The 22060-nt window shown below is 33.9% G+C and overlaps 1 pseudogene; it reads left to right on the forward strand.

Moving 5' to 3' along the window:
* The first annotated feature begins 1873 nt into the window (after positions 1–1873).
* Positions 1874–22060, forward strand: part of LOC149553173 (glucan endo-1,3-beta-D-glucosidase-like) — a 92031-nt pseudogene continuing 71844 nt past the window's right edge.

Genomic DNA, 22060 nt, shown 5'->3' on the forward strand with positions numbered 1-22060 from the left:
GCAGTAAGGTCAGAATGGCAGAAGCAAAATCATCAGTAAAGAAGGGCACTAGAGAGGGCAACAAGTTTTCATTGTCTGCCAAATTAGCAGAAGAATGGTTGAAGATTCTCCCTAAATCTTCCAATGTTCAAAGTGCTAATTTCCACACGTTTAGTGACGCTTACAACTTCTGTAAAGATGCTCAAGTACCATACACCAATGGAACTGAATTGTTTTGGTACTTTTACAAGAATAGGGCGTAGAAGGTTCCCATCTAAAATCCATGGATGACGAACCTAGGAAAGCTGATAATGCCAGAGGTGTACGTGGATGTTGACCTTATCAAGGAACTAGTAAATGCATATAATCCAACCACTCGGTCCTTTCATGGAAAGTATATGAGCATTCTCTATACATTAAGTAAGGATGCTTTTGTTGAAGCATTTGATTTGTAGGGTCCCATGTCAATTCCTATTAACCTGGAAAAATTGGAAGCAGCATTTGAGAAATAGAGAGATTTCTATACAACACATGCAATGTTGCAACATATCCCGAGTGAAAATCAAAACAAGATGAAAGGAGAATTCCCAAAAATGGTTACTGATTTTATACCCTTGTCATATTTGTGTGCATACTTTTAGAAAATAGTTTTTGGTTTGAACAAACTATTGGGAGTAGATGGATCCATGGATGCCTCCCTAGCATTGTAGACTAGTTCTTAAATCATTGAGAAGGATATCATAGTAAACTTAGAGATGGATGGTCTAGTTTTTCTTGGCTCTAAGATCACAGAGGTGGAAGTCCCAGTTAAGACACCTAGATGTTTCAAGGCCAAAGAGGATGATATATGAGCAAAGTAGGCTAGTTTCTAGAAGATTGTGAAGGATATTCCAATAAATTTAGAGATGGATGGATCTCAAGAAAGTGGCCTACTAGGGTGTGATATAGTTTTGAACAAGAAGAATTTAATAGCTTCAAGCCATGAGGATAGGATTTTGAATGATGTTCAGCTATAGGATTTCAGCAATTTTCCTCCTCATTTGTAGCGAATAGGGGAAAAAGTTTTAAATAAGGAAGTGGAGATGGTGTAGGAAAATCAAGAGATAGTGGAGTCTGGGAAGGGTATTCAAAAGTAGCAGGGAATCTTGGAGGCTTCTTCATCTCTTCGGAAGGACCAATTAGTTTCTTGTAATTTGGAAGAGAGATTTGGGACTATAGTCAATTTTTATTCGCATGGTAAAAAGGTAAGGATAGATGAATGGATAGAGGAAAATAGAGGAAGCCATTTAAAGACGAAAAAGAAAAATAGCAGGGATCCTTCCCTAGTTTCACCAACATAAAACAGGAGCCATGGTAAACTAGATGTTGGGGTTAGGCAAAAGGCACTAGGTAGGAAGAATGCAAATCAAGTCCTACAAGAGGAGGCCAGAAGGAATTTGGTGGATGGAAGCCAACAAACCATACTAGAGTGTACTACTGTCTAGAAATGAAGATAATATCTTGGAATATTAGGGTCCTAAATGGGGTCCATAAACAAGAAGTTCATAGGAATATGATAAGAGATCAAAGACCTAATATAATGCTGATTCAAGAGACAAAAATGAAGAAGGAGGCCCTAGCTAAGATCTCCTTCAAAAATAATATGACTAGTGAGGCCACAGACTCTAAGGGGGCATCGGGAGGTTTGCTTACTCTTTTTAATAAAAAATAGTTTAAAGTTACTCCCTTGTATAATGAAGGTAATACTTTATTATGTAAAGTGTTTTATATGAATACCAATGATTCTTGGTTTCTTTTGAATGTCTATGCCCCAAATACTAAAAGGGAAAGGAAGTACTATTGGACTAAGCTTGGGGATTTGGTCCAAAATAGTAATCTTAATAAAGGTATTATTATGGGGGATTTCAACACTCCTCTTACCGATGAGGAAAAATTAGGAGCTTTGGCTCCAAATTTGGAAAGTAAGTTGGATCTCTCTAATTTCATAAATAGCTTGGCTCTTTTGGATATTGATCTTGAAGGTGGAGTCTACACTTGGTCCAATAAAAGAATTGAGAGTGAGTGTATTCAAGTTAGATTGGATAGAGCTCTTATATCTCCAGAATGGTTGAATGCTTTTCTTGTAGACCATCTGTTCTCCCTAGAGTAAGGTCGGACCACTCCCCCATATCTCTTCTGATTGCCTCTCTTGAGCCCAAGAGGAATTATCCTTTTCAATTTGAAAAGATGTGGATTTCTCATCTAGATCTATTGAACAAGAGATCCAATTGGTGGAGTATGGAAGTGGAAGGAACTACTATGTTTAGAGTCATAAAGAAGTTGAGTAATGTGAAGCGGATGATTAAAATTTGGAACAAGACAAATTTTGGCCATATCTTTCAAGAGAAAGAGGAGATTTTAGATGATCTTAGTTCTATTTAGGATTTAATTCAACAGGATTGGTATAATAAATAGTATAGGAACATTGAGATGTCTATTTTATCTAATTTGCATAATATTATTAGTAAAGAAGAGAATTTCTAGTAGCAAAGATCAAGGATTTACTGGCTTAAAGAGGGTGACCAGAACACTAGGTTTTCTCACTTTTCCACTATTAAGCATAGAGCTAATAACATGATTTCATGAATTAAAAAGGGCCAAGATACTTTAACTAGGGAGAATGATATTTTTGCTAAAGCTATTTCTTTTCTCTCTCCTCTTCTTTCCTAGGATCCCATGTTATTAGTGGTGGATTAGAATGAAATTGTATCTTGTTTCCCTTAGATTATCCAACCTCATCATAATAAAATGTTGAGGGAAATTCCTAAAGCTCAGGAGGTGAAACAAGCTTTGTTTTCATTGCCAACTGATAAAGCCCCCAAGCTGGATAGCTTTCCAACCTTCTTTTTTTAGGTTTATTGGGAGGTAGTTATGGAAGATGTCATTAAGGCTATTCAAGAATTTTTTGGGGTTAGAAGCCTTCTTAATGAAATTAATTCTACTTTTCTAGTTTTCATTCCCAAAGTTCTATGGGATGATTCTATGGAGAAATTCAGGCCTATAAGTCTTTGTAATTCTTCCTATAAGATCATTTTGAAGGTGTTAACTATCAAAATTCTTAATATTCTTCCTTTAATCATTTCTCAGTAGCAAACTAGTTTTGTCCCTGGTAGGAAGATTTTGAATTCTATCATGATGGTACATGAATTTATTCATTCCCTTGAAGAAGGTAAAAGGGAAGGTTTCCTACTCAAGCTATAGACCTTTCAAAGGCCTATGACTGGGTGGACTAGACTTTCCTTGATTCTTTCCTCTAGGCTTTTGGATTTGATCAATATGTTCCCAAGCTTATATCTCAACTTATTTCTACTTCTTCACTTGCCATTATGGTCAATGGGTCTCCTTTTGATTTCTTCAAACCTTCGAGAGGTTTGAGATAGGGAGACCCTCTCTCTCCTATTCTATTTATTATCATGGTCAAGTGTATTGGTAGGTTGATTGAGAAGAAAAGATAGGAAGGGAGACCAAGAGGGATTAGGCCCTCTTTTGGGAATGTTTCTTTTTACTCATCAACAGTTCATGGATGACACTATTATGGGAGGGGAATCCTCTGTTAATGAGGCTAAAGTGATGAAAGATCTTTTGAATGTGTATAGTAGAGGTTTAGGCCAGCTATATAACTGGGAGAAGAGTTTAGTTTTCTTTATTAATACTCCTATTTATAGACAAATGAAGATAGCTAGGATTATTGGGTGTGGGATTGGTAAGCTACCTTCTAGCTATCTTGGTCTCCCAATGGGAACTAAGCCTCCTAATTCTTTCTAGAATGGGATTCTTGACATGTCTTTTGGTTAAGTCCACTCTTCAAAATCTCTCAATGTATGCCCTAAGCCTCTATAGGATACCGACCAAATTTACTAACAAAATAGAAAAGATCCAGAGAGATTTTTTGTGGTCTGGTCTTGAGGAATGTAAAAGATATCCTTTAGTGGCATGGGACAATGTTTGTCTCCCTAATAACTATGGTGGTCTTGGCATAAGGAAATTAAAACACCTCAATAAGGGTCTCCTAGCTAAACAGATATCACACATTGTCAACAGTATGGGGGAATGGAGAGATATTTTAGTTGAGAAGTATATTAGAATGCCTTCTCTAAAATTCTTGCTCAATAATGTTGACATACTGAATGGTTCAATCATTTGGAATGGTATACTTAAGGCAAGAGATCTAGCCAAAGCTAAGACTAAGTGGAAAGTGGAAAATGGTGAAGACATTATCTTCTAGCATGATAACTAGTTGATTTAGGGTCTAATTAATAATCTTGTTTATGGGAATTGGTAAAAAAAAATTATCAGGCAATTTGGACCTAAAGTTAAAGACTATAGAATAGACTAGGGATGAAGAGACCTAGCTTGTATCTTGAATGATCTCAAGCTAGTAATGTTGATACTAAACTCATTGATTCTAAATAATAAGAGGGATGAGCTAATATGGGAAGATAATCCTAATGGTTGTTACTCGATTGCTTTAGGATATAATTATCTTTGCAATTTGGAGGAGAAACTTCCTTGGGCCAAGGCCTAGGTGTCTAGCCTTGCTCCAAAGATTAATATATATTTTTGGTTGGCTTTACAAGATGAAATTCTTACTCTAAAAAACTTGAAGAAAATAGGCCACTATATCTGAAATAGATGTATTTTGTGTAAAAAATAAGAGGAGTCGGTTAATCATATGTTTATTCATTGTCCTTATTCTACGGAAGTGTTGGACTTTATTACAAAGAATTTTGGTGTCAGTTGGTGCAAGCTAGGTAATGTGCTAGATTTATTTTGTCAATGAAATAGCATGTATAAAGGCACAAACTTGCAGGACTTAAGCACCTGGTCTTTGCTTCACTTCTATTGGAGACTTTGGAAGGAAAGAAATAATAGAATTTTCAAAGATAGGGAGGAAATTTCTTATGTCTTGGTGGATAAAATTAATAGGAATATGAAGGAAAATTACCAAATTAGAAAGGGGGGTAACATTGAAGATGGGGGTAAGAAAAAGGAGAAGGAAAAGGACAGGAGATCTAAAAGACAGGAGATGAAATGGAAGCTTCCACCTGAGGGATGGCATAAAGAAAACTTTGATGGCACAAAAAAAGGGAATCCTAGACCCTCAGGATGTGGAGGTATTATAAGAAATTATTATGGTGAAGGGATTGATGATTTATCTTACCCATTGGGACATCAGAAAAACCATTATGCCAAAGCCAATGCAACTCTCCACATGGTGAAATTAGCCTTGGACAAGGGAGTTAAAAAACTTTGGCTAGAGGGGGACTCAAATAACATCATTAGATGTATTAAAGGGGCTATTCAACCATCATGGACAATAGAAAATATCATTGAAAAAATATAGTTAACACTTGATAAATTTGACAGCATCCACATTAGACATAAATATCAAGAGGCAAACTTGGTGGTTGATTGTTTTGCCAATGATGCAGTAAAGAAAGACATGGTGATGATTTGGAGGACTAGTGGGAATATTCCAATAGGTGCAAAAATCCTAATTGATTTAGAAAAAATCTAGGGAGGTATAAGGGAAATCCAAAGATAATGATAAAAATGAATGGTACAGGCAGATGATGTTATTAGTGTCAAATCGATACATTTTATGGGTTGATTTTTATATGTACCATTTTAGGGGTATTGAAAGACAAAATGGCAAAAATCAAAGTGGTTTTCATCAAAGTATTCAGAGGGTTGAGAAAGGATTTCAGAGGATAGAGTTTATGAGAATAGTTAGTGTTGAGATTACAGAGATGGTGGGGGAAAGAAGCAAGAAAGAACCAGTAGGTGAGGCAGAAAAATGGAAGCAAAGAACTAAAGTGTGGGAGAAGCTAGAAAAGGAGTAATTGCTAAATATATAACTAAGCTCTATGGATATGACCCTACGATTATTGATCTTTTGGTAAATTTGTGGAAATATTGAAGGGTTAAAGTTGATGGGGTTTCATATCAAGTGAATGTGGACATCATTGCTCATATAACTAAAATTCTAGATGAAGGACTGAAGTTTTATAGAGATAAAAAGGTGTCTGTGAATGCTATGAAAGACTTTGTAAAAAATACAAAAGAAAAGGAGTTGGTCAAGAGTGAAAGATATTACGAGATGGATTTGATAAAGAAATTATGGAGGTATGTTTTGAGGGCTATTATTGAGTATATATCTTTAGACAGGATATTTGATAGGGTTAGGACACATCATTTTGTTCTACTCAATCATTTTTCATTATGTGGTTCAAGTCTCTTTCCCTTTTTATTTATATACTTCCATGCATAAGAATATTTCTATGCATAAGAAAAATCCTACTTTGAATCTGGCCCTAAATGAGGGTTTATTTCTTTTGATTTACAAGCATTTCAAGGCTTAATCTAGAGGCAAAACCCCCACCCAAGAAGTTGCAACATTCGAGGAGATAAGGAGTTCAAACTTCTCATTTGACATAGATGATGTTTAGAGTATAAGTTTAGAGGATAAAGATGCTAACCCTTCATCTGGAAAGAAGGCTAAGGATTTTGAGAAGAAATCACCTTTGTCAACTAAAGCCCCATGTCGGAAAAGTCCCAGGGGGATTGGGTTTAAAATTTCTAGTCAAGGAGATAAGGAGTATAATGAGGAAGGGGATGATATGGATACTAATGAAGAGAATAAGGAGAAGGAGGATGTTAAGAGGGAGGAGACGGTAGCAAAAAGAAAAAGGTCTAAGGAGGAGGATGTGCCCCTAGAGGGGAAAATGGATCTTGGGCTAGAGATTACAGGCATTCTTCTTTCCCCAATTTCTTCTACTTAGGAACATGACAAGGCGAAGATAGAGGGTGAGAGTGAAGAGGTGGTTATAAAGGATAGGCACATTGCCTAGAAAAATTTCAATGTCAGGACATTGAAAATGGGAATCATGAGAGAAATCATGAATCCCCAGATTCTTGAAGGTAAAGAGAAAAAGCTCTAGATGGAGGAACTGATTGATCTGGCCCTTGTCGCTATTACTAATAATTCAAGGGAAGTTGGCATGAATTTGATAAATAATTTTAGAAATAGTATGAATGACAATTTTAGGTCAATTAAATGGCTCTACCATGAACTAGAGGAGGTCAAAGAAAGAGTGGGTCAGTTGGAAAACCAAGGGAAGAAATTAGAACATGGAAATTTGACAAATCAGGGGGATGGCCTCATATTGGTGGAAAAAAGAATTCAAAATCTGGAAAATTACAATCATAATTTGGCAAACCAAATGATTTCAATTTTGAATTCTCTTAATGAAAATATCTCTTCTCTTGCCAAAAAATTGAAAGCCAGGGCCTTCCTAGAGGATAGTGAGGAGAAGGATAGAGTTGGAGATAGAATGGATGAGGAGATATCCTCAACAACTTGGATAAAATGGGTTAGAATAAGCAGGAGCATGTGACTGAGGAGATCCAGAAAGCCTATGAAGTGGCAAAAATGATGTAGGAGTTGGACAGAAAGGTGGAAGAGTAACAAAGGTTTTTCATTTCTTTTTCATTTCATATCTTTTGGACTATCTGGTTACTGTATTTTTTGGTTTTTGGCTTTTCACCTGACTGTTGACCTAGCCTTTTGGTTGGCCGTAGTAATGTGGTTGGGCTTTTGTTGCTTATTATTAGCCTTTTGATATGTTTAGACTGTGGCTGGGCTTTTGATGCTTATTATCAACCTTTTGATATGTATTAACTTTTGATTTTTAAGATCCATGTAAAAACTATTTTTCTTATCAAAAATAGGATTGTCCAACCTATGATTTTACATGGCAAAAAGACACTAGAGTGATTATTGGTAGTGTCAAGAGCCATTCTAGATATTTTCCAAGGGAATAACTTTCTAGAAGATGGAAAAAAAAAGATCAATAAATGACATGTACATTACTTCCTTGTCAATCATTATAATTTTTAACATTATTTTCAATTAAGGAAAACATGTCCTAGGGCTTGATCCTTGACATCTTGAAGAGACTTATAACTAGGTTACCTATATGAGTGTGGATACACGTGTAGGTGCACAAATGCCTAATTTTTAACTATGGATCAACTTCTCATGTTAAAATTGAACTAGATCTAGAAGATATATCTCAATAACCAATAGAAGTAAACATTAAATAGGAATTAGATGTCCATTATGTGAAGCTAAGGGAGAAATTTTAAATCCTCTCTTCCTTCAATTCCCTTGGTAATGACTTTTCTCTTAATTAGGCCTGGTTATGGCCTTCCTTAACTCCATACTCGATATCTTGATGTCTTGGCCTCTCTTAAGGTTAGATAGTATCTTTCATAGCCTTTGGATCTCTCCAAATAAATATGGAAGGAGAGGAATTGAAGGATTTTTCAAGATAGAAAGATGTTGGTTTACCAACTTATTAACAAAAATAGAAATTTCACTTATAGAGTTAACAAATAATAGATTGCTTAATTCTAACATCAAAGTAGCTAGGATATCTTATTGGGATGAAAAAATGTGTGGACGAAGGATTGGGTTAAAAATTCCACTCTTTCTAGGAGAAGGGGTTGATGAAGGTAAATCTTCAAGGGAAGAATGTGTATGGAAAATTCTAAAGAGATGATTCAAGCTAAATTTTCATGGAGCATCAAGAGGAAATCCAAGTAAAGTTGGCATAGGATGTTGCATTCACAATGACAAAGGAGAGTAAATTGCCAATATAGAAAGGTACATTGGAAAAGCCACTAATAATTGGGTAGAGATTTCTTGTAACGCCCCACCAAGGGATCCAAAAGAATTAACCTAAAGTTTCACTAATTTTGGTAGAATTTTTATTTTTTTGAAACATGAAAGTTAAAACATTCACAACATACACAAAGAAGCGGAAGCAATAACAACATTCAACTAAAAATATACGTAAACATACATAACATGGTACATTCCTTAAGGATCCCTTAACGTTGGACCACATTTAAATTAACTAATATTGATTCCATCTAATACCACATCCATATGAAATAATAATGAAAAGCCCAATGTTCTTAAACAATATACTTTGGTTCCAAATGTCCCTCAATAAATTACATTTCAGAATGCTCAATCATCTACTATACATGCCACAGGGTATGAAAGGCTTAAAAGAATATACATGTGTGAAAATAAAATACATTATCCTATTCTAATCCATGATGCATGTGCAATAAAGTAAATGAAACCATATTACATACATGATACATCATCATATAAGATATAAACATCAAAAACACAACACATAATTATCTAAGTGCATTGTTCCTCCCAACCGTATATAGCATCATTAGACCATCGTGGGCCCTAGCCATCCCTCTGTACATAACATCCCAAGTCACTGAAGAGATCATTGGTATTATCATAGTAGGAATATCAATCCTAAAACATACTACATCATATGTAGAAAGAAATCTAACATACTACAACATATGCATAAGAAATCTAATCATGCAAATAAAGCATAGGATAAGTATACAACATCATCTATCATATGCTAATCATCAATATAAGGATATGTTTCCATCATAATAATCCAAGAACAGAATTCCATCAAAGAATGCTTCAGCCATGGTGTCTTAGATGGATCTCAAATGATAAGAGTGAAAAAGCACTACCACCCAACCGTGTGGGTCCTAAATGGCCCACTCCCATCATGTTGAGGAGATAATCTCAAGTCCCAAATAGATAATCAAATCACATAGCACAAGTACTTTCTAAGTCCAAGAATCCTAAAACTATACTAACTCAAAGGTTTCAACAAAAAATGACACCTAATCCTAGAGGCACACAAGAGACGTAGCAACCTAATATGTAAGCAAGAAAGTGTCATCACACGGATCACACTAGAGTTACCTTGGTAGTATTTCTATAGACCATGGCCCCCTAGTGATCCCTATGTGGCCACTAGTATCCTCTCATACTGATGAGGCATACTACAGAATGCAAGGTCACAACCAAGTGTTCTCTCTACTCCCATCCTAGTTTGTACTAGCACTCAAGGCATGGACAAGAACAAACAATTATCTTATTAGGTTCATTTAAGTCAATATTAAGTGTAATGTTTTTACTTATTAAATAACTTACAATGAGATACCCTGGTAGCCACTTAGGGCCCCAACCCCCATTACAAGCCAGTTCCTGACACTACAAGTAGATAACCTACCCTAGGCTCATGGAATCATAAATCACAAAATCACCACAGTCCTATACAAGCGACTGGAAAAATGCCAAAAGATAATCCATAATAAGAACATCAAATCTCCATGAGCAACTAAAAAGCATCCATTGATAATCATGACCACAATAGTTCTCTATTGGAAACTGAAGGTATCAATGATAATCAAATACCCATTGGTCCTCATCGAGCAACCGTATAGTATCTCAAAATAAATCACAATATCCATTGGTTCTCAACAAGCAACCAAAAAGACATCTCAATGCAAATAATATTGATCGAAGACTCCAAAATGGTCAACTCATACATGTCACATCATGACATCATAAAGATCAGATAAACACTTCAGTCCCATCAAGGCGACTGGAAAGTAATCCAAATACAACTGATCGATAACTCATAAATAGTAACATAAATCATAGCTTACACAAGAAGACTGGAAACATTATCAATCAGTAAACCACACACACCATAGAGCATGGCATATCATAACCATGGTTGGGTTTTAAAAAGATCAAGATCAAAAGACATCATCATGACATCACAAATCATAACCCCTGAGACTCTGGTAGACATCCTATAATTGATCAAAAACTAGTCAACCCAAAAACCCAAAACAAATAGCGTAGAGAAATCACAAAATGCAAGCACATGTTTTGTTTTGTAAAAATCACATAGTTGAATTAAGTGTGGGGTTCCTAGTTTCGTCTAAGAGTTAAATGTCAAGGGAAGAAAATTGTATGTTTTCCTAACCCATGTATTTGTTTTGATAGATAAAAGTTTTTCCCCATAACTCATTGAACCAATCTCTCTATACTACTTAGGAAAAAATTATTCTTTTAAAATCATATATTTCATTTTTAAAATAACTCAATTTACAATATTAATTAATTTATTAAAAAAAAATCCCCTTAATGCTTAATTAATCTAATTTTATATTAGTTTTTTAAAATATAACTACAACATTAATTGATCTTAATAAAATATTGTTAACAAATTAGATGATAATTAATAATTAAAAATTATTAATATTTAATAATGTTAAAAATTAATAATAACAAATTCAAAATATTGCCAAACACATATAACATTAATTAAAAAAAAAAAGAACATTCATACACTCCCACGCAGTACCCTATTGCTGCAGGGCCTACAGCTACAGTAGGTACAGAGTAACCCTATCATCGTAGTACTTGCGATGGTAGGTACCTGTGACCCTTAGGTACATGGGGCATGGGTTCATCCCTCCCACTCGATTTTAAATTATTTTTTAAAAAAAAACATTTTTTAATAACGTTTTTCGATTTGTATTATTTTATAAGAAAAATGTTTTCAGAGGTCAACATTTATAATGTATTCCATTTTAAATATCGATAGTATGATAGAATTTTAGAGCTATATATATATATATATATATATTTCAGGCATAATTCGAAAGGTTGTGCACAAAATTATTTGGATGAAGAGATACAGTATATCCTATTTTATCTGTCTATTACCTCTAAAAGGATTAACACACATCATTTAAACCTGGCCCATAAATTCCTTAGATCTACACATGTGGAGGTTTTTCTCATATAGAAAATTAAATATCCATAACAAGACTAAATACAACTGGAAAATTCACGCATAGAATCCTCAGAAAACATGAAGAAGATAGGAAGTGCAAGAAGCAAAAATAACATATGCAAAATCACAAGTGTCTACTTGGACACTGATGCTAATTCGCTTCTCCTCAGAATCTGCAGAGTAAGCTCCTTCCTTCTCCAATGCTCGCAGACCACCCAAAGATGCTCCTCGAGCTTCTAGGAGTGCAGATAAGCATTGAAAACTAAGCACGAGTCTTTTCCAACCTTCTAGATGAGTCACAAGGTTGTAGACGCCATGTGCTTAATTTGTGTGCTAACTCCTACGTTGTAGACACACGTGCATTCAAGAGTTGTGCTTACTCCTAGGTAGACTTATAACTTTTATTTTAATTCTTTTACTCAATTAATTTCCCACTTAATTAATTAAAATAAAAATATCAAAATATCATAACATTATATTATTTTTTCCCAAAATAATTAAATCATTAATTGAATCTTTTAATTTTAGACTTAATTAATAGGAAATTCACCAAAGACCTTCAAGATAAAATATGAAAACCCATCATAGAACAATCCAAAAAAAATTAATCTAAGGGGTTAAAATCACGAATTACATCATCTGACGCATTCAAAAGGTAAAACATCTCAAATACTTGTCCTACCTTTCTAGGAAAATTGGTTTAAGGGTTTAGGATTTGGACTTGAGAATTTATCTCCCCTCTCTTACCATTGAGATAGTGTGATAGGGTACGACCCGGTACCTGCAACTTGCATAAAATCCATGCATGTACATACTATATATATATATATATATATATATATGCATTAAGCTAAACAAGTAATGGCAGGAAGTGGTGCATCATGTAGATCCTGACTAGCAAGTGACTATGACTTGCTTCCTTAACCACATTAGAAATACTATACATAAGGAGAACAAACATGCATACCATACAGATGCAGTATGGGGTAAGTATCCATAAGACAACACACACATATAATAATCCATTTAGCTAAGCATCATCAATAACTGACATTAATGTAATGATCATCATGCATACATGAAATGTAGAGTCCAAACAATCACATCATATATCAACTGAATCTGTAACACAATATCTGATAGTCTCAAAAAAATGCCACTAACCATCACCATAAAAATGACTTAACAGAGTTCGGCAATGATAGCAACAATGTAACTAGAAAAATGTAAACTAGGGCAGGCACTACATTTCTACTTTAGTAGAAGAACTCTCATTATACAAATATTTTGGAATAAATAAGATAGAAATAGAAGGAGGCTTGGCCATAATTATAAATGTTCTTAGGAAAGGAACTAATTCTAACAAGAAGCTAGATGCAAAGCTTTCAACAACCTTGGAACTATGCAAATCCTTCAACAAAATAATAATTAACCACATTTATGAGGAAGGGAATAAGAGACTAGACGAGCTAGAAAATTTGGGGATTGATAAAAAAATTCAATAAATTATTCATCTTCACTTTAGTTTATCTAAAATAGATTTAATATCCTCATAAGTGTTTAAATTATTTTCCCTTTTTTAAGTAGTTGATTCCCTTTGAAAGATCTTAAATCACTTTCTTATGTTTATATTGTGTTTCTTTCTATTTTTAATTTAATATCTGTTGTTTCCTTGATGTCTATCTTTTTAGGATCTTGATTTCTTTAGCAAATTTATGTCTTACTTAGGATTCTCTAACTTCCTAACAAGTAGTATAGAGTTTTGTTGGATGTTTATCTATGTTATTTTAGGTCACACAAACAGAAGGGATAACAAAGGAATTAAGGAATCTCCAATGGTTTTGATGGAAAAGGGTAATACTAATAGACTAACACCCATCTTTGTCATCTCGGTATCCCTTGAGTGGGGTTCTATAACTATTTTTATATTTCTTCAACCTCTTTCTTATCTAAAAATAAAAAATGAAACATTCAATTGGAATTAGGTCTAATTTTTAAAATAACAAACCCTCAATTTTCATTATTTTAAAGTATACCCAATTCCATAGATCACTCATTGAATATTTGGATATAATGAATGGATATTTTGTTCAATTGGAAGTATTTATATATGAAAGCCAATCAATTGATCAATCTTGCTAGAAGTAAGATTAGTTGCACTGGCAAAGCTTACAAATATGTTGTTTCTTCAAGATAATAGACTTATGTTCAAGATGGAGATATTTCTTGGATAGGGATGTTGTGAATATATAGGATAATTAGCTTGAATTAGTAAGGGTAAATGTAACTTAGGAAAGTTGAGGGGATTGTCTAGTACTGAAGGGTGCACACTTACATTCTTTTCCTTGGATATGGATACAACCTCACCCATTGTCTCATAAATAACTAGGTAAGAAAGTTTTTTTTTTTTTTTCTTTTTAACTTTAATAATCCTATTTTTGTACCTAGAGGCTTCTAAATGTGCACTCTGATGCAAGGGGAAGTGCATCCCAAGGCTGTGGATTCCCTATGGAAGAATAAGTAAGGGTAAATGTGACTTAGGAAAGATGAGGGGATTGTCTAGTACTGAAGGTTGTAAACTTACATTCTTTTCCTAGGATATGTATATAACCTAACCCATTATCTCATAAACAATTAGGCAAGTAAGTTGTTTTTTTATCTTTTTAACATCAATAATCCCATTTTTGTACCTAGAGGCTTCTGAATGTGCACTTTGATGCACAAGGGAAGTGCATCCCAAGGCTATGGATTCCCTATGGATGCATTGGAATGCATCCATATGGTATCCTACCTTGGGATACACTTCTTGGATGCATCTAGAGTGCATCGAGCTCCCAACAAATCCACATTAAGGGAGCATATTGGTAACTTAGATATATGTAATATAGTTGATGATGTGACATCATAGTGAAAAGTGTAGATTTTGGAGTCCCTAATAGATTTTATTAAAATTTGAAAGAAAAATGTTAAGTGTTTATGAAATGCTTTGATAAAGAGCTTAACTAGCTTTGTTGTGAGCTTTCTTTCGAAATCCAAATTTTTTTTATCTCATTCCAAAGTTTATTCTATGATTTCCTTTGATTGTATGATGGAAGATCCCTTGAATATGTCTTGAATGTGTCCCTATTCTACTCTATTTTTTCCCCATTTTCTACTCTAATGCGATCCTTTTTTCTTTACATAATTGTTAGTTAAAAGACTAAGACAAGGTAACCTCTATGAATTGATTGGAGATTAACAATTGACTCAGACTTTAAGAAAACCAAATGATTGTTTGACAAAAAATTAAGTAAAATTAGGATGAAAAAAGGTTTCTAAAGGCTCCTTGTAGTCTTCCCTACCATATGGGCTAGTTGTGCACCCTCTTGGCCACTACATCATCAATCAATAAGTTTATGCTTTCCCAATCTTTCTTTAGTTCTATTAGAATTCTTTAAAAAAATTAATAATGCATATTTCATGTCTATCTTGAATTCTATTAATAACCTTTAGACATTAATCACCTGTATGATCTTAATTTATTGTTGAAAGTTTATTTGCTCGATAGATTTAAAACAAACCAAACCAAATTTGAAGGAAACAACAATGTAAAATATGAGGAATTATGAAAATCATAAAGTGTGTCACTAATTCTACTTTTTAAGATGTGTAAGATAAACATAAATACCCAATCGAAGTGTTATAATCAAAGTTCAATGCAATTAGAAAATATTTCAAAATATTTCTTTATAGAGAGAAAAATCATAACAGGTAGAGTTTTATGTTGTAATGTAAATAGAAACATTGTCAATATATTTACTAATTCTTAACCAAAGATATGCATATCATATTATTTTGTACCACATCATAGAATGACAAAAATAAAAAGTGAGCATAAATAATTTAGGATACTCTATGAATTAATCTACAAATCCCTTCTAAATCCTTCCTAATTTGATAAAAAACATTGATTACTACATATGTGTCTTGCCTAATAGAATTGTTCTATATGACTAGTATGTTGTGAGGCATGTGGCCCAATTCATTTGATGTCCAAAACTTGTATGACTAGCTAAAGACATTTGTCATCACATTTGACTCCATGGTTTCAGTTGCATACCCTTTAGGTTTACCAAACAGTGCAATCAAATTAATTATAAGTTAAATATACATCTAAATGAAATTTTTTCATTTATTTTATTGGCAAACATTCACACAATTTCATCCTTAAATTCTCAATCTAGAAATCAAATATAAAGTTGTATAATTACCAAATAAAACACATAAATCTACTATAAGCTGACAAAAGTGAATGGAAAAAATATAGAACCTAACTTGAAAGCCTACCTTTAACTTCACAATTAGATGAAATTTTAATTTTCTAACTAATTTATATGAATCTTGAAAGACAATGTTGTTCCAAAATCATCTTGATCATAAAACATGGAAAGTAAGAAGCAATTAAACCCTACAAACTACAAATGCATTCTCATTGGCCCAAACTAGAAATCTATCTTTTGAGTCTTCATACTGCTACTTCAAGCATTTAGCTCATACACTCTTATCATTTGGATAATGCAAACAATTCCCAACAAAAAACATATCAATCAAGAATGCAACCTCTATCACAAGCATCAAACCCCTAGGAGGAAAATTGAGCCAATAGACTAAACTTGATAGGTGTAGGATTCCAAAGGCATAATGATTTGACAAAAAACCTAAACAATTTAGAGTTGGATATAAACTTATGCCAAAAATTTCAACCCAGAACACACAATTAAATTTTTAATTACATTTAAAACTTAGGTATGTTGATATTACATGTGGTATTACAATTTTTTCAAAGTAATAGAAATAAAAAAAAACAAATCAATATATAAATTTCACCACCAAGTTCCCATTTTAAGAATTATTATAGTATAAATAAGGTCTATTGAGTTTTTTAACACACACACGCGCGCACGCACGCTCATATATATATATATATATATATATATATATATATATATATATATATATATATATATATATATATATATATATATATATATACCCACCGTTAAGAAGTTAGAGAGAAACAAATCCACAAATCAAATGCTAACTTTCACCATACACAAATATGTTTGAAAAAATAGGGGGCAAAATCATTTTAAACAACATTCCTATATATATATATATATATATATATATATATATATATATATATATATATATATATATATATATATATATATATATATATATATATATATATATATATATATATATATATATATATATATATACCCACCATTAAGAAGTTAGAGAGCAACAAATCCACAAATCAAATGCTAACTTTCACCATACACAAAATATGTCTCAAAAAATAGGGGGCAAAATCATTTTAAACAACATTCCTATATATATATATATATATATATATATATATATATATATATATATATATATATATATATATATATATATATATATATATATATATATATATATATATATATATATATATATCCACCATTAAGAAATTAGAGAGCAACAAATCCACAAATCAAATGCTAACTTTCACCATACACAAAATATGTCTCAAAAAATAGGGGGCAAAATCATTTTAAACAACATTCCTATATAGAAAGGTATGAATAACTAATCATTAGAACAAGGGAAGAAAATAAATCCTTGATATCTCTGTGCACTTACTGCTAAGGAATTTAAGGAAGTAGTTGTAACTTTTTTTCCATTTCATTTCTTGTCACTCAATCTAAAAATAATCAAAGATTTCTTCTGAAATCTATCGAGACTATAGTACCAATGGAAAATGGTTTCTTATCCATCAATTTTTTCTTGGACTACTACATACTATAGTGATGTTGAATACAAATACTTCTTGCAAAAGCAATCTAGAGGAAAGAATAAGGATGTAATTAGTTAGGGCCTCTTTGGAAGATATTGTACTCAACTTCTACAGTATAGTGGAATTAATTTTCCCCAAATAGATTCATTTTTTATGGAAAAAAATTAAGACTAAAATGAAAATAAATAAATGTGTGGGTTGTTATCTTCACCATGTGTTCATCACCCAACAATTAGAATAGTGGATCTGGTGGGTGGATCTCCTTTATCTGCTAAAGGATCATAGTATATAGAAGTTCTATATTTTGAGTGAGTGTTGTTACCAAGTCTTCTAGCTTGGTTGATCTAGACACATCTACAAGTTCTTTCACCTTCAAACTAAGAGCAGTAAACCCTACACTCAAATTCTCCACAGTGTTGATTTGTGAAGTCTCAAATAAAAGTTGTCCATGTGCAAAGTGAGAGTTGTGATATCTCTACTCAAATCCTCAAGTATTTTGGTATGTGTGGTTAAGGAAGTATGTAGACTGAGAGATCTAATTTCTCCACTCAAATACTAGAGTAAGTTGGCATGTGATGTTGGGTGATGCGACGCGATCCCCTACCCACAGGTGGTTAATTATGTGGTGTTCCATGTTCGCTAATAGTCATGGCTTTTGGTGCAATGGCAAATGGGACTTACAAGTGGTATCAAAGCTATAGTTTTATTATTGTAACCCTAGATTGAATCCATGGGAATGCATGAGAGGATAAAAGAAAGGGCAAGATATATGAATGATTTATTGTAGATCTGAGGGTTTTGGATTTGCTATTATGATGGGATGTTAAAATATTTGGGCATGTGAAATTGTTGGACAAAAAGATTTTTTGGATGTTTCATTTAAATGAGGGTTTTGGGGGGTAGCATGCAAAAATGACCTCCTGGGTAAAAAAAAAACCTCACCATTGGATTCGGGTTGACATTTCCATAAATTTTGATATATAATATGCCCTAGTTTGGCCATGTTTAGAGGAAATGAAAGAGTTTTTTGGTTTCAGCCCATGATGGCCGTCAAATTTAATCCTGTCGGAATTTTCGTCACTGAAAAAATAAAAAATGAAAAATCGTACTGAAAATGGTAAAAAGACTATCTTAGTAAAATGGCCTTAACTTTCTCTCAGAATATCAGATTTCAGAGTTCTTATAGGTGTTGGAAAGCTAATTCAAAGCACTACAAGATGGTGTAGGTTTGGTTTTATGATTTTGAAATTTTGTTAGGTTTTAAGATCCCTAAAGTCAGATGTTATTTATTTTGAGCACGGATTAGGGCATAACTTGGGCATACGGAGTCAGATTTTGGACTTCGAGTAGTCAACGGAAAGCTCTTGGAGAGCTCTACACATTGATTTAGATTTGGTGTAGGTTTGGCATGATTTATTTAGTGATATATTTATCTGAACAGCTTATAGATATATTTTGACTATGGTAACATTGTGAGTTTATGGCATTGGAGATTTAAGTTTTGATGTCATTGTATACTCAGTTCATATTTCATATTGGTCTCATGATGATATGGTTATCAGTGTTTAGTTTGGATATGCATGATGACTTGTTGGGTCTACAAGTTGTGCAGTATTGTAAGCGGTCTATACTTACAGGTTGCATTTATAGCTTGGTTATGGGTTGTCTTTGCCCATTGATCTTTCATTATTGATGCATATTCAGATTGGTGGCTTGGATTTGGGTTGTCTATGCCCTAAGTCACATGATTTTATGATTTTATTTTTCTTGTAGAAGGGATGAGACGTTGTTACCAGGTACAGTCATGGTGGAGGATTGTGGTTGACTATGCTGACAGGTTGGACATATTGAGAGCCAGATGTTTGGTTCATGGATGTGATCATGGTGTCATGGATTTTGGCATGACATGATTGGTTATACAGGTAAATCCTTGATGTTCATTAGCTTGGATTTCTGATTTGGTTATGGTGGTATATCTTCTTGGTTGAGGATCATGGTTATTTGGTTTCTTTTGAGGAGCTCATGATGTGCACTTTGAGTTCTTTGATGGTTTGATGCCTTGGTTGATTCTCATGGTTAGAGGATGGTTTTTCATCATTATTTCATGGATAGCTTGGATACATGGTTTAGTGGGAGCTTGTGACAGTGATGGGGTGACAGTGCAGGATTAGTTCCTGGTTTGGTTTGGATCTTCAAGTAGGAGATGGATTTTATGATGCCATAGGTGACTTGGTACCATGGTTGAGTGGGAGTTGTTAGCATTGATTTTTTTTTATGAGTGTTTGCAGATGTTGGAGGTTTGTCTTAGATCCTGTTGTTGCAGAAGCATCTTTGACATTTGCATGGTGCACTTGTTATCTTCATGGTGTATGAAGATGATTAGATCTTGAGGACTCATGGAGTTCTTGGTAATCTTCATGGTGTGTGGATATGGTTCTCCATGGTATGTGGAGATGGTTTTCTTCATGGTGTGTGGAGATGGTTGCATCTTGAGGACTCATAGGGTTCTTGGTAAAGGTGTGGTTTATGCTTTTATTTGGCATGTTATCCTTGGTATGAGGATGGTTTCATTATTATGTCATGGTATACTCTTGATACGCATTTAGAGTTGTGACATGTTATAATATGTTCATGTGGAGCATGTTATCTCTTTAGTTGAGATGGTTAGATCATGTTGTCATGTTTATGTTTCTGAGGCCATGGTTGGAACTTTGACATTGATCTTGGTTTAGTTTCTTGGTATTGAGTACACTGATAATAAGCTGGATACTTCATGATATTGCTATGTTGCATTTGGATTTGGCATGGATTGATTGGTTACAGGTGCTCATGGATACTTAGAGATGGTGGTGATGCTGATTTCTCTTGGATTAGAGAAGTATTTGTTGGGACGGTTGATGGTTTCAATAGGAAGTTCGAGGGGTAGTCACCTGATATGGACTTGAGAGGAGATTGTTCTTAGATGAGTCTTGGTTGGAGACTTGGGTATCTTGATGGGCATTCTCATTCCCCACTCTTGGTCTACTCGACAGTTTTCTACTTGAGAGGTATAGCCCATTGTTTCTCTCAGTTGCATTATATTTATGCTTGTCTTTCATGGATATGGATCTTGAGCTATGGTACATGAGTTAGTTCTGGAGGGTTCATTTGAGAGATGGTTTAGCATTGGTTATCTCCATATGCATATGTTGTTATGCTGGTTGAGTTTGGGAGATGGTTTTATATTGGGCATATTCCTTGGATTAGGAATGGTTATTCCTTGGTTTAGGAATGGTTTTATTGAGTTTGATCTTCTTGTGAGAGGCTTACATCCATGATTAGTTATATGGTATGGTTTGGGTGTTGTTGAGGCTTCTTGTTGGGGTTTTATGGAGGAGATCATACTTGCACAGTTTACATCTAGAGGTGTGTGTAGAAGGACATGATACATGTTATGATTTGCATGGTTTCTCCAGTCTTGGTTATCTTCTTGGATGTTCAGTTTTTCCTACATTGGATTTGAGATTGGTTAAAGATTGTGATCACTGGTTTGTGTTCATGTGAGAGATGACATGGTTATTTCTTTCTCTTTCCTCTGTTGGTTGTGGTGAACTTGGGAGAGCATTGGAGACTTGTTATGAGAGTTATTCTTGCAGGATATCAGTTTATGTATTGTGGATGTCCTTGATACTACATGGATTCACTTCTTTGAGATGTGTTGAGTGGATTGGTTATAGATTTGACATTATCTTTTGCAGTGGGAGCTTCTTGGTATATATGTGGCAGGTATTGCTCTTGAGGCTTGTGATTGCAAGTTGTAGATTGGATATGTCGGTGATATAAGATTCACTTGCTATACCTTTGAGGTATGGATAGTTGGATGGGTTTGGCACTTGCTGTGGGTGCTATTTCAGCTATGGATATTTTGACAACTACGGATACATGTGATTACCTTTGGATCAGGTTATTTGTGCTTGGAATTTCAGTTGGTATAGGAGGTGAGATCATTCATGTTGGAGATGCTGGATACTTTGATTTTTTGTTGCAGGTACCAGGATGGAGCACTTGGTTTATTTTGATCCATGATGGTGGATGTGCTGGGAGGGATTGTTCCCTTGTTCATTTATGTGGCTATGGATTGACCCTATGCAATGTATACAACAAGTGGGAGATTGTTGAGATAATGGGTGTTGCACACATTGCATAATATTGTTATTTTATTATTTTACTTTTATTATGTAATGTTGTACCTAGATGGACGTGCAACATGTAAAGATTCCCATGAAATATTCTTAATGAGTTGTATTGTAACATTGTGATAATATTTTATGTAATTATTTAATATTGGGAAAATAATTAAATGCCCAATATTAAATGTGAAGTCAGTGGGTTAGGTAGCACATGTTTTATGTAATACCACTTGGTGGTTTTGTGGGACCTGCTACTATATAAGCAGCCACAAGGGTAGTTGTTGTATAGAGAGTGACAAGGAGAAGACAAAAGGCAAGAGTCGAGTGGGACA

This window comes from Cupressus sempervirens, chromosome 6, assembly GCF_028749045.1.
Source record: "Cupressus sempervirens isolate cs-2001-9-10 chromosome 6, ASM2874904v1, whole genome shotgun sequence".
Classification (NCBI taxonomy): Eukaryota; Viridiplantae; Streptophyta; class Pinopsida; order Cupressales; family Cupressaceae; genus Cupressus; species Cupressus sempervirens.